Here is a 16,286-nt window from a genome sequence, read left to right as displayed (position 1 = left end):
TACATTTATGTGAAGATCCATATGCTGTAGCTAATGTCTGCTCAATATGATCTAATGAAATGTTTCAGATCTTTCTAAACATGAGAAATTTCTCTAGTCATAGATGATCTTTTAAGGCTTACCCGGATATTGTTTTAATTAACAACTAGGGTATAATAATGGCACTGTGTCTTTCTTGTTCACATGCGTGTTTCTGGCAAGAACTATGAGTTTTTTTGTTTGTTTAACTCTTGGAGGTGTGGATCTTAAAATGAAAAATATATCCTCTGCAATGCTATTTTAATGCAAACACAATTTTCAATCTCATAAAGCTTTCCCTTGCAGCTGTCCACTGTTTAGTTGGTTGTGGTGGTAGCATATGTGAGATGTGTAATTAGGTACAAACAAATTACAATTTACAAATATACAAGGTCACATGAGCCAATCCGTCATTTTGTAATATTCCTAGGATTATATAACAAGATATTTAATACAGAAAAAGTGTACTACTAGAATTTCATAGTTGAAATATCATTAGATTCTGTTAGTACAAATATATATAGTACAAATATATTAAAGTATAGATTCACTCTTCTTAGCTCTCAAAACCTACGTACCTTGAAGACATATTTCCAAGGTACATAAATGTGGAGTTATTTCATAAATCTATACTTATTTATGTACACAAACCATGTCAATATTTCACTCCTCGATATTTTGTCAACGATTTTTGGTAACACGATTTTCTGGAGTTGCTATAAAGATGGTATACCATTCCTTGGCCCTTACTATTTTACTTGTTCTGCATTCTGTTCATTTAAAAATTATGATTGTTTTTTGTGGTTTGCCTTTTTTTTCTCTTTAGTGCATGTTTTTGAGTAGGTTCAACCCTTTCTGTATGATAGAGGTGGCAGCACTTTTAGTGCAACATCTTCCCTGCAGGCCACTTGCAAACATCAGTCATTAGAAGAACTTCCTTTGCCTAAAGTTTCTGTACAATGGAGCAGACGCTACAAGCCCCAAGTGTAACAACTCTGTCTGGCAGTGGGACCTCCTGCAATACGTCTGCCTGGAGAACATGCACAGGGTTGGAGCTCATCTTTGATTTTTATTAATTCTTATCATTAGGTAATGTAAATATGTTAACTGCTTTTGTGTGTGACCAGCCAGTTGTTTGCAACTCACACCTGCCAGGGTTGATAATGTGTAAAGTTGATAAGAAACATGCATCACAGCTTACATGTTCATGCTTGTATCAGGTTCACATAATTTGACATCATTTCAGAGTAAACATTCTAAACACGGCCATCGTTTAACAATTTAAACTATGTGTCTTTTCGAATCACCTTTTTAAATCCAGAAAGATGTGCCCTAAATGCAGCTTTCATAGTTAATGAAATTTGTACTTCTAAAATGCCAAAGAAAATAAGACGAATAAGATTAGGTGTTAGGTATGTAGGTCAGCCACTGAGTCAAAGTGATAAAAAATGTTTGAAGCAGAATGGAACATCCTCTTTAGTGTACTCATGAAATATATCAAATACCACTCTTTCACGTGTAATATTTTCTCTAATCATAGACATAATGAAAAATAAATGTTGCCTTCATGAAAAAGTGATAATAAATGTATTGAAAACGTTTTTTTTTCAATGCTATTAACTATGTTTGTATGACAATCACCAGACACTCCAAGAGGCTTTATACAATGAGACCATGAGATTTTGTATACAATTAATACGTTTCTTGATCAAACTTGTGCACAGACAAAATGGTGCACACCCACAGAAGAGGATACAGCCACATGCTTGCATGTTCTATGAAACGAAAATATCCCTACATTGGGAATATATTGCAATAAAATAGAACAGAAATATCATCGGGGACCAGACAAGACCCCAATACTACCAAGGCAGTAGCACGTGGGCTGACAAAATCCTGAAAGAATAACGCATGTGGTCAATACTCAACTGAAGACCTCGCATACATCAGACAATATGTAAGTGATTTAGAAATGAATGAAAGTGAGGCAATACCTTCAATATTAATAATATTGGAGGGATATCGAGGGCCCTGGAGTAACCAAGGAATCATTGAGGAGAGCAGCAAACAGTAACAACACACCCCTACCAGCCCTGGATAGCAATAGTACAGTGACATGGAGTAAGATTCCATGAGTCTGGAAAAATGAAATTTGAACTTGCTACACAGCAGTTCATACATACTCAGACAATATGCCAGAAACCTGGGAAAATATTTCAATATAATAAATAGAACCTGGTAGGAGGGCATGGGGGGCTGAAGCGTACAATCCACCAAATATGTTAAAGGGAGACTGGAATACATTATTGGATTTGAGCATCCTAGCCGTCTACGGATGTTTACATCAGTCCAGACCAGGACAGTAGCAGTGCAAATCTCAGTAAAATTATCTGTGAGCACCAAAAGGCATATGACATCCCCAGGGCCAAAATGTAAAAAAAATCCAGCAGCCAAACAAACACATAAAAACAAACACAGTAGGGGAGCTTAAATAAAAGTAGATTTGTACAATGGAAAGAAACAAAGCAGAGAGAACAAAGGCAAAATGACAGGATGTCCTGGCCTACCTGCTGCTACCACAATCAAACACGTGCCTGGTAAGGATTATCACAAGGTTCCCAATTCGTGAGTAAAGCCTAGACCCCTTGAAACTGTGATGTGAACAATTCTAAGCCCTAGACATGTATGCATCCCTACTTTCAATGTATTCCATCAACAAACCAAAATAAAATAATCCTAAAGCTGGACCAAAAAGTGTGATTAAAATTGCTGCATAAAAAGAAAAAATGGGTATTTCAGTATAGATTTTGTAAGCTATGCTGTGAATGTTCGCAGTGCTTGGTGACCACATCTACTTCCACATGTCGGGATCTACAGATATTCAGGATTGTTTAGTTAATAAAAACAAATTACAAAGAAATAAAATCAGCTAAAAAACTGTTAAAATAAACAAAATGCAATGTGCGACGAGCCAATGTGCAGTTACAGTAGGCAGCCAGTGCTTTGCTAAGGTAGCAACTAAAAGTAGCAAACCAGTCACCAAGATCCAAGGTTTTTCAGAAGACCTGACCTAACTGCTGGGTTTTAGCTAGTCATGTTAAAATGTGTTAAGATCTTTGCTTCCCGAGCTAAAAGGCAGTTAAACATTTTCAAAGTGCAATGTGCAAAGGACCAGTATGGATTTACAGTGCTTTAGTATGTGTACTAAGGCAGTTGTGGGGTGAAAATAGTGAACCAGGGTCACACAATAGGACTCAACCTAACTTGCTGGCATGTGGCCAGTTGATGTAAAAGTGCATTGAGATCATTTGGTCCCCAAGATCGGAGACCCGCTTTATATCTTGTCATTCTCGACACAGACTGTGTACTTTGTTATTGGGTTTTGCCCTCCGTTGTGGCATAGTAAAACTGCAGTGGTTGAGGACAGCTGTTACCCAAGTAGTTCAATGAATTTAGCACATCTTGCCTGCGCACAAGGGTCAAAGTTCTTAAAGCAGATTGAAGAAGCTTCTTCCCATGTGCGCACCCCTAGGATTAAGTAACAGTCTCCATTGATGGTCTAAAGAGGGGCAGCAGCATAGCAGATGTAGCCAAGTTTCATGCATGCACTTACATGACCTGCAGTCCCTTTTACCTCCTCAGCTAACCCAGGCTGGATTAAAGGCTTTAATTTCAGAGCTCTAGTAATCACATGTACAATATCTGTCTGCATGCTTCCACGTTCATGGCTTCCTACAAGTAGGTGTAATTCAGGGGTTACAGCATCACCGAGTTTCCTGCTGATATCTGTCTTGCTCCCTTGAGGTCACATTTAGTTGCTGATCAATTGCCTTTTTCCAGGCAGTATATAGTACGTCCCCAAATTGTAGGGCTGCGTCTGGAGGGATGCAATTGCAATCCTTAATTGGTTGAACGAAGGATTACCTGGAGCTTCAAATATGAATTTCAGGTAGCCCATTAATGTGTTCTTTGGGGCCTTCATAGACCAGATATAACATTTTAACATGCAGACTCTGCAGTCTATTGATTGAATCAGTAGGCCCAGTTCTAGCATTAGCTTTGAGCAACATGTATATTGTGGCGCATGGAACATTTTTCTGTAAGAATTACAATGAATTTGCTTAAACGCCGAGTCTAGAGCCCCTGGGTAAGCATGGTAGCAACATTTTAAAGCTGGGAGAATTGTTGCCTACATTACCCTTAGGATGGAGGCTACCGTTACATATCTCAATCGTCAATTCATTTGACCAACCCCATACGTTATGACGACAACTTTCTTTTCAAGAGTTCTCACTTGTTCCACCGTTGTGCCATGTTCGCTGAACAACACCTAAATATTAGGTGGCATATTTACATGTCCCTAGAACGCCACTTATTGTGGCACTCGGTAGTGTCAGAGTACCTTGATTCTATTTCCTCAGGAGCAGAAGATAAATCCTCAGTCCCAACCCAGACTACTCGCAATGAAATAGAATCTCTGTTTTGAGCACCCTGGAAGGGGAAAGGGGAATTGGATTTAGAGAGACTGCCTCAGAGATGGTGTTTCTTCAAATACTCAGTCTGCCACTCACTTCTTGTTTTAACTGGAGAACAGCACCTGAAAGATCACAATTACAATTACTGGGGACACACTGTTTTACTACATCAGCCTTTAACATTTACTAATGATTAATTTCACTGACAGTTATATCACACTCTCTTACCCTGAGTTCCCAGAGGAAGTTGCCTCTCTCTTTCTCTGTTACTGTTGGATATTGAATTAATAGGAATTAATAGCAAATGAGTTTCTTAGAAGTTGTTCTCCATTTTATATGAAGATTAGTTTGCTTCTCAACCTTCGTGCTGATATATATTTTGAGTTTGTTTGTCTGCACGTTCTTCAATAATTTTTAATAGTTGCTATATATGTATATAAATAGATGAGAGTCAAATGTGGTAGTTTAATGCGTGAAAATTGTATTTCCTGTTGTCTGTCTTATATTAACCTTTTCTGTTAATAATAATCTGTATGCTTTTTTAAAATTGTGTGTTAACATTCTTCAGTAACTTTTTTGAACTCTGGTTGTTTTGAATATTGATACAAGATTATCAAATTGGATGTCGATAATATCTTTATATTCTTTGAATGTTCATAAGAGTCAATTCCAGCCGGTGATGCTTTTATATGCTGCAAAAACCTTCTGTCACTGTATTTGCTTCTAAACAATCAAATATTATCTGTGGTTAACTTGAATAGTCCATGAACTGTATGCAAAGCCAAGTTTGCCTCAAACAACATTTACCTCACAAGTGCTCTCTCAATACATCTGGATTCCTGTCAGGTCACAGTTGAAGTGTGAAGCTCTCTAGCGGCGCGCACGTATCATACCAACAAAGTTGAGTGCAACACTAGAATCAGAACTTAATATTTGAACTTCTAGTCAGCCATCTTGGATTCCTTTCTTCTGCATTTTCTTTGCAATGTGTGTAGCATGACTCAGCAAACTTTATTCCAATAAGGACATCACTTTTTCCACTGTGTATACTTCTTTACCAGCACTCCTATTGCTTTTCCTTTACGTTTCGCTGTTATTACATGGCAAGTTTGAGGGTTCTTGACAGGTGGCATGTGCACTGTTCCACGAAATGTGGCTTAGCGCCACTTGTAACTAGGGGCCCCCTCAGACAGTTTTTGGCGGCAGAGGGGGTGCAATGAGTGTTGCTGTGGGTGTTTCACCACAAAACCCATTGCTTTTGATGCTGTCCCAGATTTACAAGAATTTGTAAATCTGTGGCAGCGCCAAAAACGAATGCCAACCAAGGAGTTGCATTAGCATGGCGCAACGAGGCGAAATACTTTTATTTCTCCTTGTTTTTGTTTTTTCTATGTGTGCTGCATTCTGTTCATTCCTGCACATAAACAATCATTCAGTAATGACGATTTGCTACTTCTATATGTGCTGCAGTCTACAGCACACATAGAAGTAACACATCACCATTGTAAATTGTTTATGTGCAGGAAGGGATACATTCCTGCACATAAACAATCATTCCCTTAATCACAGACACCCTTGCACTATGGTGTAAGGATGTCTGTGTTGGCAGCTAAATTTAGCGCCAGAGCTAAGGGAAGCACAGGGGTGCAATGTATTTGTGTAAATTCAGTGGATCCCTGCGTTTCAGAAGAGACGCAGCGTGGCGCTGCCAATTTTGGCACAGCGCTGTGCTGCACCATGTCTGTGTAAACATGCCCCTAAGACGTTTGCTTTGTCCTAATTTAACTGGAGATATTTGGTCAACTTGAATGTGTTCAATGAATTTAATGACCATTGTATACCAGTTTTTGTATGGTCCATCCCCACTATGTCATCCGCATACTGTAATTATTTGCACATTGGTATTTCTTAGCCACAGGGTAAAGATTAAACAGCAGGAGAGCCTAGATGCAGCCCTGCTTTAGGCTTCGATTGGTGTTGATTTTATGAGTAATCATGCTGAGCCCATTTTTCACTAAAACCCATGTATTATACACTGAGACATCAGGACAAAAAGTGTAAAGTTTGGCTTCTACATCTCGAAGCAGAATTGGATCATAATTTGAGGCCAGTGTCTGATCCTCCTTTTGGTATATAGAACAGAGGGTAGACCCTCTCCAGGCTTCAGGGGCGGTTGCTGTTTGACAGGTGAGGTTGAAAATCAAAGTTAGCAGCCTGGCCCAGTTGTTAGAGGTGTATTTGATTAGGTTTGCAGGTAGACCGCTAGGGGTGGTCGCCTCATCCTTTCTCAAGTGGCTAAATATGCTTGTGACCTTCTAGTAGGTAGTTAATTTAGACATGGTGCTCCAATACTCATCAGAATTGATGACCAGTTCTTGCCCTGGTTTTTCTCTGTTCGGTAACCTGGTGCCTGACTCCATGGTTGTTGGTTCTAAATGGAAGTTGGCTTGCTGTCCGTGGTTGCAGCCTGCTCTGTCATCTGGGCGGCTTTGGGCTGATTCACATATAGCTTTGTTACATGCCTGACCGAGGTTGCTTCTGAATTGCTATTTTCCCTGGTTACTTTGCTGTTTTCAAGTTTTTTGACATGGTCCCAGAAGCACTCTTGGTTTGGATTTTTGAGCACCTGAAAAATAGTAGCCTATTTTTTTGCTTCTTTTCCTCCTTATGTTCCCAGACTGTTTTTGTGAGTTAATTTCATGAATTGTACTGCTGCTGCTCTGACGTTTGAAGGCTTTTGTCTGTAGGCCTGTTGGGTTTTGCGAGATGATGGCCTTCTCATACTGGGATATAACAGTTTTCCTATCTTGACCAGTCTGTTGGAAGTTAGGCTTGGTCCCGTTTCCCAGAAGAAGCACTCTGAGATCATCAACACAATTCACCAACATCTGTAGGGCTGAACCTGAATAATTTAGAATTAGTAAGGGCTCCTGTTCACCTAGTCAGGTGATGGCTGTTTCTGTGTGTTCTGGCCCCCATTTAATACTTCTGACTACATTCACATTCTCTTTCCCCGTTGAAGAGCCCACATGAGTGCTCTTGTCTGATGGTTGTGATGATAAATTCAGTGTGCACTTTAGAGGGTTATGATCACTTTCTGTTCTGACTGCAGTTTCAAAATCTGCAAGCTGAGATGCGAGGTGCTCGGAGAGAAAGACATAGTCAATGGTAGGTAGACCTTTACATGTAGGAAGGAATGACTGTTCCTCTCTTTCACCTAGCTGTACCATGTCAGAGTATGAGTTGACAGGAAGTCCTGTATATTAGACCCCACTCTTGACTGTTACTTTCATACTGCAACCCTAAGCCTTGAGTCTTGAAGTCTCCTACAACTTCCATTACAGTTGTCATACTTGGGACCTAAATTATTTAAATGACCAAGTTTACTTGTATTGGGTGCAGAGATGAGGTTGGTATTTCATGTGAGACACTTAAATTCTTAAATCTGCTCCAACTTCCTGATCTAATAAGTGCTTAATCTCTAAGCGAACATGCACAAGATATCTAAGCAAGCACACACAAGAAGTTAATGACTTAGGGCCGAATTTAGAATTTTGTGGGCGGTTTACTGCATCACAATGATTATCTTTCATGGGATTTAGTTTTCAGCGGATGGGATATGTGTCATTGTGATGGAGTAACTGGTCCACTATGTTCTAAGTCAGGCCCTTAATTATTGATAATCAGTTGAATGTTTTATTTATCACTAAAACTTGGTTAAATCCTTGGGCAACCTTGACATTGTCACTGCCCTTCCCCCAGAATATACAATCATAAGACGTGACAGGGAGGAAGGCCGAGGGGGTGGAATAGCCATTATTTTTTGGGATTCACTACAATGTAGCTCCTTTGCTTTTGACTCTCTCAAAGGAGCAGAGAACTTAGATTTTTACCATAAGATAAACCCTTCCCATTCTTTTGTGGGCTATTTGCTCTACCGCCATCCTGGTCCTGGAGCTCTGTTTCCATCCACATTAGGGGAGGCCCTTGCCACCTCTTTCCTCCAATATGCCATTGTATTGCCCTTCGAGACTTCAACTTCCATTTTGATGATTCACTCAATCAAGAAGTCATTATTTGTTTGACACCCTTAGGATAATAGGGCTTTCCCAAAGGGGAGCTCCCTCCACCAACACGTTAGAGCACATTCCATACAGGATATGTTCAAATCATCCTGGGTTAACCATCAAAAACCCCATCCCCAATCCTGGTTGGATCACTGTCTAGTTACATTTAATGTGGCTGGTACCATGCATAAATCCTTCAAACATATTAAAGACATATGGAGATCCAGTTTGTGAGGTTGAGGGCTGCATCGTTGGGGTCGGTGGTGAGGGTGGGTTTCTTGGCGGCGAGTGCGGAGAAGAGTTGCTCTTCGGGGATCTTGTTCCACTGTCGACGAGGGATGGGTTGGGTGCGGAGGTGGCGGGTCTCGCGTCGGAATGTGAAGTGGACGCAGCTGTGGTCGGTCCAGTGTAGGGCGGAGGCGTGGCTGAAGAAGACGTGTTTGCTGGCGGAGAAGATGGGGTCAAGCATGTGTCCGGCGATGTGGGTGGTGGTGTTCACCAGTTGTTTGAGGCCGAGGTTGGCGAGGTTGTCGAGCAGGGTGGTGGTGTTGGGGTCGTTGTTTTGTTCCAGATGGAAGTTGAGGTCACCTAGGAGGATGTAGTCCAGCGAGGCGAGGGCGTGCGTGGAGATAAAGTCGGCGATGGCGTCGCTGAAAGGGGCGCGTGGCCCGGGAGGACGGTAGATGAGGGATCTCTGAGGGTGGTCCTCGGATCGGTGCGAATCTGAAAATGCAGGTGTTCAGCGGCGAGAGGGGTGTCTTCGGTGGAGGTGGTGACGCTGATGGAGTCTTTGAAGATGATGGCGATACCTCCTCCTACCTGGTTGGTGCGGTCTTTTCTGGAGATCTTGTAGCCTTCGGGGATGGCAGTGGCGATGTCAGGGGCCGAGGAGGCGTTCATCCAGGTCTCCGTGATGAAGGCGACGTCCGGTGCTATGGAGTCCAGGAGGTCCCAGAGTTCAACGGCGTGTTTGTGGACGGAGCGAGCGTTGACTAGGATGCACTTGAGGTGGTTGATGGCGCGTGGGCTTGTGGTCGTGGTTGTTGCGTGGTGGAAGGTGCGTTTGCAGGAGTTGCAGGCGAAGGGTCCATGGGTGCGTTTGGGGTGAGCTTGGAAGCAGGTGTTGGAGCGTCCTGGGTTGAGGGCGTGGAGGGTGGTGGGGTCGTAGCGGGTCAGCGGGGCTTGGGAGAGCTGGGGACCAGGGGTCGTGGCGCTGGGCGCGGGACAGGCGCGGACGGGCGAAGACGGGCGCAGACGGGCTTGCCTCTGGCGCGCCTCCGGCGCGCCCGCTGCGCGGTCGCGCAGCATCCGCCATATGAGGTAGGAGGGGGGGAGGGGTCAGGTGGGGGCGAATGGGAGCGCGGGGGCGTGCAGGAGGTCGCGGCGGGAAAGCGCGAGGGAGGGGGGGACAGGTAGAGTGAGAAGAGCTGGGGGAGGGGGGTTTAAGGGTGGAGGGGGGTGAGTGTTAGGAGGTATAGGAGATAAGGGAGAAAGATAGGAGTAGGGTTGAGAAGATAGGGGAGGGGGGGTTGTAGAGGTGGGTGAGGGTGAGAGGTAGAGTGAGAGGATAGGAAGATAGGTAATAGAGGGGGTGAGGGAGGGGGGGAGAGATAGAGAAATAGATAGAGGAAATGGATAGATAGGGAAATCGATAGATAGGGAAATAGATAGAGAGATAGGAAGATAGGAGGAGGTGGAGAGTGAGGGAGTTAGATAGTGGGATAGAGAGATAGAGAGATAGGTAGATAGGAGGAGTGAGGGAGGTAGATAGTGAACGGGTTAGATAGGGGAGATAGAGAGGGGGATGCGAGTGGGGGAGGGGGATGAGGCAGGAGCAGGAGGGCAGGCGCAGGGAGAAGAGGACGGAGGAGGCAGAAGAGCCGAAGGCAGAAGACAAGAAGAACAGAAGACAAGAAGAACAGAAGAACAGAAGAACAGAAGAACAGAAGACCGGAAGGAGAAAAGAAAGGAAGATCAGAAGACCGGAAGGAGAGAAGAAAGGAAGACCGGAAGAACACAGAAGAACACAGAAGAACACAGAAGAACACAGAAGAAGATACAGAAAACGAAGAACAGAGGGCAGAAGACCACAGAAGAAGATGAGGAAGAAGAGAAGAAGAGTGAAGACGGGGGAAAGAAGAGTACAGAAGAAGATTACAGACGAGGAGCGAGGAGGAAGAACAGAAGAACAGAGAAGAAGAAAAGAAGAAAAGAAGCAGGAGCAGGAGAGAGGGTGAGTAGCGCGGGGCAGGGAGGGGGGTACTTACTGTGAGGTGGGTCTCAGGAACTCAGGAACTCTGGAACCTGGAGGAGCTGCAGCGGCAGGGGGAGCGACACCTCGTCCGCCTGGGACGACTCCTGGTGGCCCACGGCCCTCGCACCGCACCGACCCCCACAGACCACGCCCGCAACCTCGGCTTCATCTTGGACCCTCTTCTCACCATGACCAAGCAAGTCAACGCCGTGCCCTCCGCCTGCTTCCTCACCCTCCGCATGCTCCGCAAGATCTTCCGCTGGATCCCCGCCGACACCAGAAAAACCGTGACCCACGCCCTCGTCACGAGCCGCCTGGACTACGGCAACACCCTCTACGCCGGGACCACAGCCAAACTCCAAAATTGCCTGCAACGCATTCAAAACGCCTCGGCCCGCCTCATCCTCGACATACCCCGCAGCAGCCACATCTCCGCACACCTGAGACACCTGCATTGGCTCCCAGTCAGCAAAAGGATCACCTTCCGACTTCTCACCCACGCACACAAAGCCCTCCACGACAAGGGACCGGAATACCTCAACAGACGCCTCAGCTTCTACGTCCCCACCGCCTCCTCCGCTCCTCTGGCCTCGCACTCGCTGCTGTCCCTCGCATCCGCCGCTCCACGGTGGGTGGGAGATCTTTCTCCTTCCTGGCGGCCAAGACCTGGAACTCCCTCCCCACCAGCCTCAGGACCACCCAGGACCACTCCGCTTTCCGGAGACTCCTAAAGACCTGGCAGTTCGAGCAGCGATAACCCCCCTTTTTCCCCCAGCGCCTTGAGACCCGCACGGGTGAGTAGCGCGCTTTATAAATGTTAATGATTTGATTTGATTTGACACTAAGCACCGCAAATGGGAAGCAATGAAAACCCACCCTAACTTAAGCATTGTTCCCACTCTGACTGGAGGACTCGCTGAGGACCTTGATCTATTTATTACTTGGATTTTCAAATCTGCCACAGAATTAGCTCCAGTACCGAAAGACTCTGCATCTTGGCTTTCCCCAGCAATAGCTGAGCTGAAGCGTCACTGTAAATTACCTTAATCCAGATGGTTGAAGGCAGATGGTGCATTGCCTATAAATAAGATGATCTTGCCCAATTTAGGGCTGCTTAAAAAACTTAAAGTTAATTAAGGAATCTAAAAAATCATATTTCACAATAAAAAGTGAAGAGGCCCAGTATGACTCACAAGTCATCTTCAAACTTTCAAAAGTGTTTCCCAAGCCGAAAGTACTTGCTAGGGATAGTCCTCCTTCCCAGGCTCTTTGTGATCAAATCTCAACCTTTTTTGAGTACAAGCTATCCACTATCCAACAAGGCTTCAGATCTCAAGCATTGACATATCAGAATAGTACCTTCCAGAGGAAGTTGATAACACCCTAAGGTCAGGATCAGCTGTATTTCAGGAAGTTTTTCGTTAGCCCAGTCTTGTCAAGCTACCCTGACGTGCAAATCTGGGTCTCCCCTTGACCCTTGTCTGCTATATTGCATGCAGCCATCGTTACAGTTAATTCCCTCATTAATCAGATTTTAAAAGCATCACTTGTTGAAGCGGAACTCCCCTCAGAGTGGAAATTGGCAATTTTCAAGCTGATACAAAAGAAACCTCTTAGCAGATCCTACCACTCTGTCCAATCTAAGGCCTATTTTGCTTCTTCAAATGCTAATCAAAATTGTGGGAACATTGCAAATCAACAACTTAGGACCTTCATTGAGAATTTTGACACACTACATACCTGACAATCTGGCTTCAGGCCCAAACATTCAACTGAGTCAGTACTTGAATTTTCGGAAAGTATCAAAATGACTTTAGAATCAGGTAACAATGCCATGTTGATATTGTTGGATCCCTCTGTAGCATTCAATACCATCTTGCATGCCATTCTTTTGCAGCAGTTCCAGAATATAGGGTTTTTACATAAAGCCCTAGTCTGAACAAAATCATTCTTAACCAACAGAAGGCAAACAGTATCTCTTAGACAATTGCTGTCACCATAAATCATGGGTGTGCCACAGGGCTCTTCCCTTAGCCCTTCTCTTTTTAACATCTATATGCCCCTCTCCTTTCATTGATTGCTTCACATGGGATTGCCTCCACCTCAGATGCTGATGACACCCAAATAATGTTGTCCTTAGACAAGGGGCCCATCTACTGTATTATGATCCCATTATTGCCTATGGAGATCATAATATGGTTGACTGGATATCAGTCATGTCTGTGATGATGTAATACCTCTGCTAGGATCTAAATCAGGCCCTAAAGCTTGCTTATTTCAGAAGTCAACTTCCAGAATTGCTTTGCCGACATAGTTTTTGGGATGCAGAGTAACCATATTAAATGTAACACTGGCAAGATGGAAATACTTCTTTTTGATATATCCAACATCTTTTCTCTCATAAAATGGTGGCCAAAGACTGTCCCTCACCCTCCAGCCACGGCAAAGCTTTAAGTAAATCTTGGGGCCACATTCAACAACGACCTGTCTTTCTTTTCACTAGCCTCAGTAGTTGCAGGTATGTTTTTCTATCTTATAAAATCTCTAAAAAATAAATGTTTTACTTTCCTCCCCTGGCTGCCAGGAAAAAGGCAGCCTTTCACATCAAGCTTAGACTACTGTAACAGTCTCTGTGCTGGCTGCTCCAAATGCCTTGTTTATAAACTTCAGATGGTACAGCGTACAGCAGCCAGATTGGTTTGGCCACTTCCCAAGCAGAGATCTGCAATGGCTGCGCTAAAAAACTGCATTGGCTACCCTTCATGAAAGGATCCTGTTAAAAATACTTCTGGTAGGTTATAGAGCCTTTAAATCTACTGGCCCTAAATATCTTCAAGACTGGTTCTGCCATTATTGGCCCCAGTGAACTTTAAGATCCTCTACTGCCAACCTCTTGAGACCACCCTCTTTTAGACTGAAACCTTGAGGGGGAAAGTCCTTTGCAGTACCAGGCTCCAATCTATTACAACAGGAATCATAGTAGTCCTTAGTACAGCTAAGGATGCCCTCTTTTGAGTGACAGTTGTCCTTTACAAATATTTTTTTCATTACATTTCAATGGGTGATCCAATAAGAGCAACTCGAGTCTGTTGAGCAGATCACTTGTTGTTAATGACATGGGGGGTTATTCTAACTTTGGAGGAGTGTTAATCCGTTCCAAAAGTGACAGTAAAGTGACGGATATACCACCAGCCGTATTACGAGTTCCATAGGATATAATGGACTCGTAATACGGCTGGTGGTAAATCTGTCACTTTTCCGTCACTTTTGGGACGGATTAACACCTCCTCCAAAGTTAGAATAACCCCCATGGTGTTTTTTTGGTGCAATAAGATAACAACTAACCAGTATCAGGCCAATTGCTTTATGGTCGAGTTTCGGGACTCTGATGGAACCTGCCTAAACCAGCACTCATTCAGGATCCAATACGGTGGCCTCCAACTTGCTTAACGGTGCCAACGGTGCCCAAAAAAACTTGAGTTGAGCGCTGGTGAGAAGGTACCATGGAAACCTCCCAGAATCGTTGGGGAGAGAGCCTAGGTCTCCTGGAGACAGAGAATGTCACTTGACTCCAGGCTGGACATTGTTTCCCTGCTCGTACTGAAGCTTTTGAGGCTGGCCATTTTCCATGAGACTACTGAGAGGCTGATGATCAGCCCATGGGGATGATGTGGGCAAATCTCAGGGCTAGGGATGAAAAACCATTCTACTGGTTGTGGGGGATTCAAACTTCCCCTGCTCCATCTATGTATTACTTGGGATGTCAAAGCATACTTGTCTCCAGTTGTGAATGCACATAATTGTTAGGGCGCCTGGCCCATTGGCATCAATCAAGACTTGATCCAGTCTTGATTGCCTCCTGTTGTGCCCTTCAGGACACTCATGGTAGATTTTCTTTTTGTGGGTTTAAGAAGACATAAGGGTATTTCACTGGTGGGGGTTTGTGAAGGTCAATCCACCATTCCGCAAAGGTGAATTTTACTGCCCACATTAAGGGCTTGATTTAGAGTTTTCGGATGGGGTTACTCCTTCACAATTGTGACGGATATCCCATTAGCTGTATTATGATTCCTCATATCCTATGGATATAATATGGCAGACAGGATATCTGTTACCTTTGTGATGGTGTAGCCTGTCTGCCAAACTCTAAATCAGACCCTAAATTGCTTTGGACCTCTCTCTTCCATACTGAGGCAGTAACGTCCCGTTCAGGTTTAGGAGTGATGGTTCCAATCTCACCCATTTTGAGGTCCTCCATGGTTATATGCTTTAGTGTGGGAATGTGGCTGAACAATTGTAACGGAATTCCTCTATTGAGTGTGGCCTGGGGGACTTTTGGATAATAACTGGGCATGAAGACCAGTTTTGGGTGTTTACTCCCCTCCTCCTCTCTTGCGCCCTGATTAACAGGCTGCTGGTGCTCAGGATGGCCAGAGAAGGACACTTTACAGATCCATGAAGGCTCGGCTTTATGGATGTTGGAAAAAGGCCCACTATCATTGCTCCCTTTAAAATGATTGAGTAGTGCTCCTTGATGGTTAATCTCCAGCAGCCTGACTAAGTTCATCACAGGAGAGATTGCTCACTCTATTCTGAGCCGCACAGTTTCAACTGGGTTGTGGCCACTAAAAGGATTTCTGGTTACACTCCCAAGGGTGTAATCTGATGGTAGATGGTAGATCTGAGAACTTCAATTCCAACTGTGTGCTTTTGTCCATAGCATTCCTACGAGATCCTTGAGGCCACAACTGACTGATTTTCTGTATCTGTGTTATAGGAAGAATCTGCTTCCAAGCTGCTACATCCCCAAGAAGCTCCATAGGAGAAGGCACTGCATTTGGGGTCATCTGTCCATCTGTTTCCGGGACTTCCCTGGTCAAACTTTTCTCCTCACCCTCCCTATGAAGTAGAGGAGCTGACTGCCTTAGGTTATCAGGTTTATCACTGGTTGGTAACAGCTAAGATGTAAACTTATTTGGTGGGACAAATATGGGAAAGTAATTTGCTGTCAGTGACTTTAGATGGTTTATGTACCATCAAGGTTCTTTTTAAAAGAGCTGTTTCTTTGTTTTGCTTTCAGTGACTTTAGATGGTTTATGTATCATCAAGGTTCTTTTTAAAAGAGCTGTTTCTTTGATTTTTTCTTTAATCTTTTTTTTTTGCCCTCCTTGATAAACTAGGTGTTAGTGGGGGGGGAGGTCCGCTGCTGTCGGAGTAGCAGAGCCCTCATGCTGCCCTCTTGGGTTTGCTGACTCTTTGGCAGACTGGATTCTTCTCCACTTAGGTTCCATCTGGTATTCTGTGGCGGAAGAGACAACCACGCTGCTGTTTGAGTGGACCGGGGTGTCGTGTGGCTCAGCCACGGCCTCCGAGGTGGTGGCTGTTTTTCCCTCTGATGCGCTTTGTCTGATGTTAAGTGAGCTAAAAAGCTCACATATATTCAAACTTATATCCTGAAACCGGTTCTCCTTT

The sequence above is a fragment of the Pleurodeles waltl genome, chromosome 3_1, assembly GCF_031143425.1.
Source record: "Pleurodeles waltl isolate 20211129_DDA chromosome 3_1, aPleWal1.hap1.20221129, whole genome shotgun sequence".
Lineage (NCBI taxonomy): Eukaryota > Metazoa > Chordata > Amphibia > Caudata > Salamandridae > Pleurodeles > Pleurodeles waltl.
Note: the sequence above shows the minus strand (reverse complement) of the source record.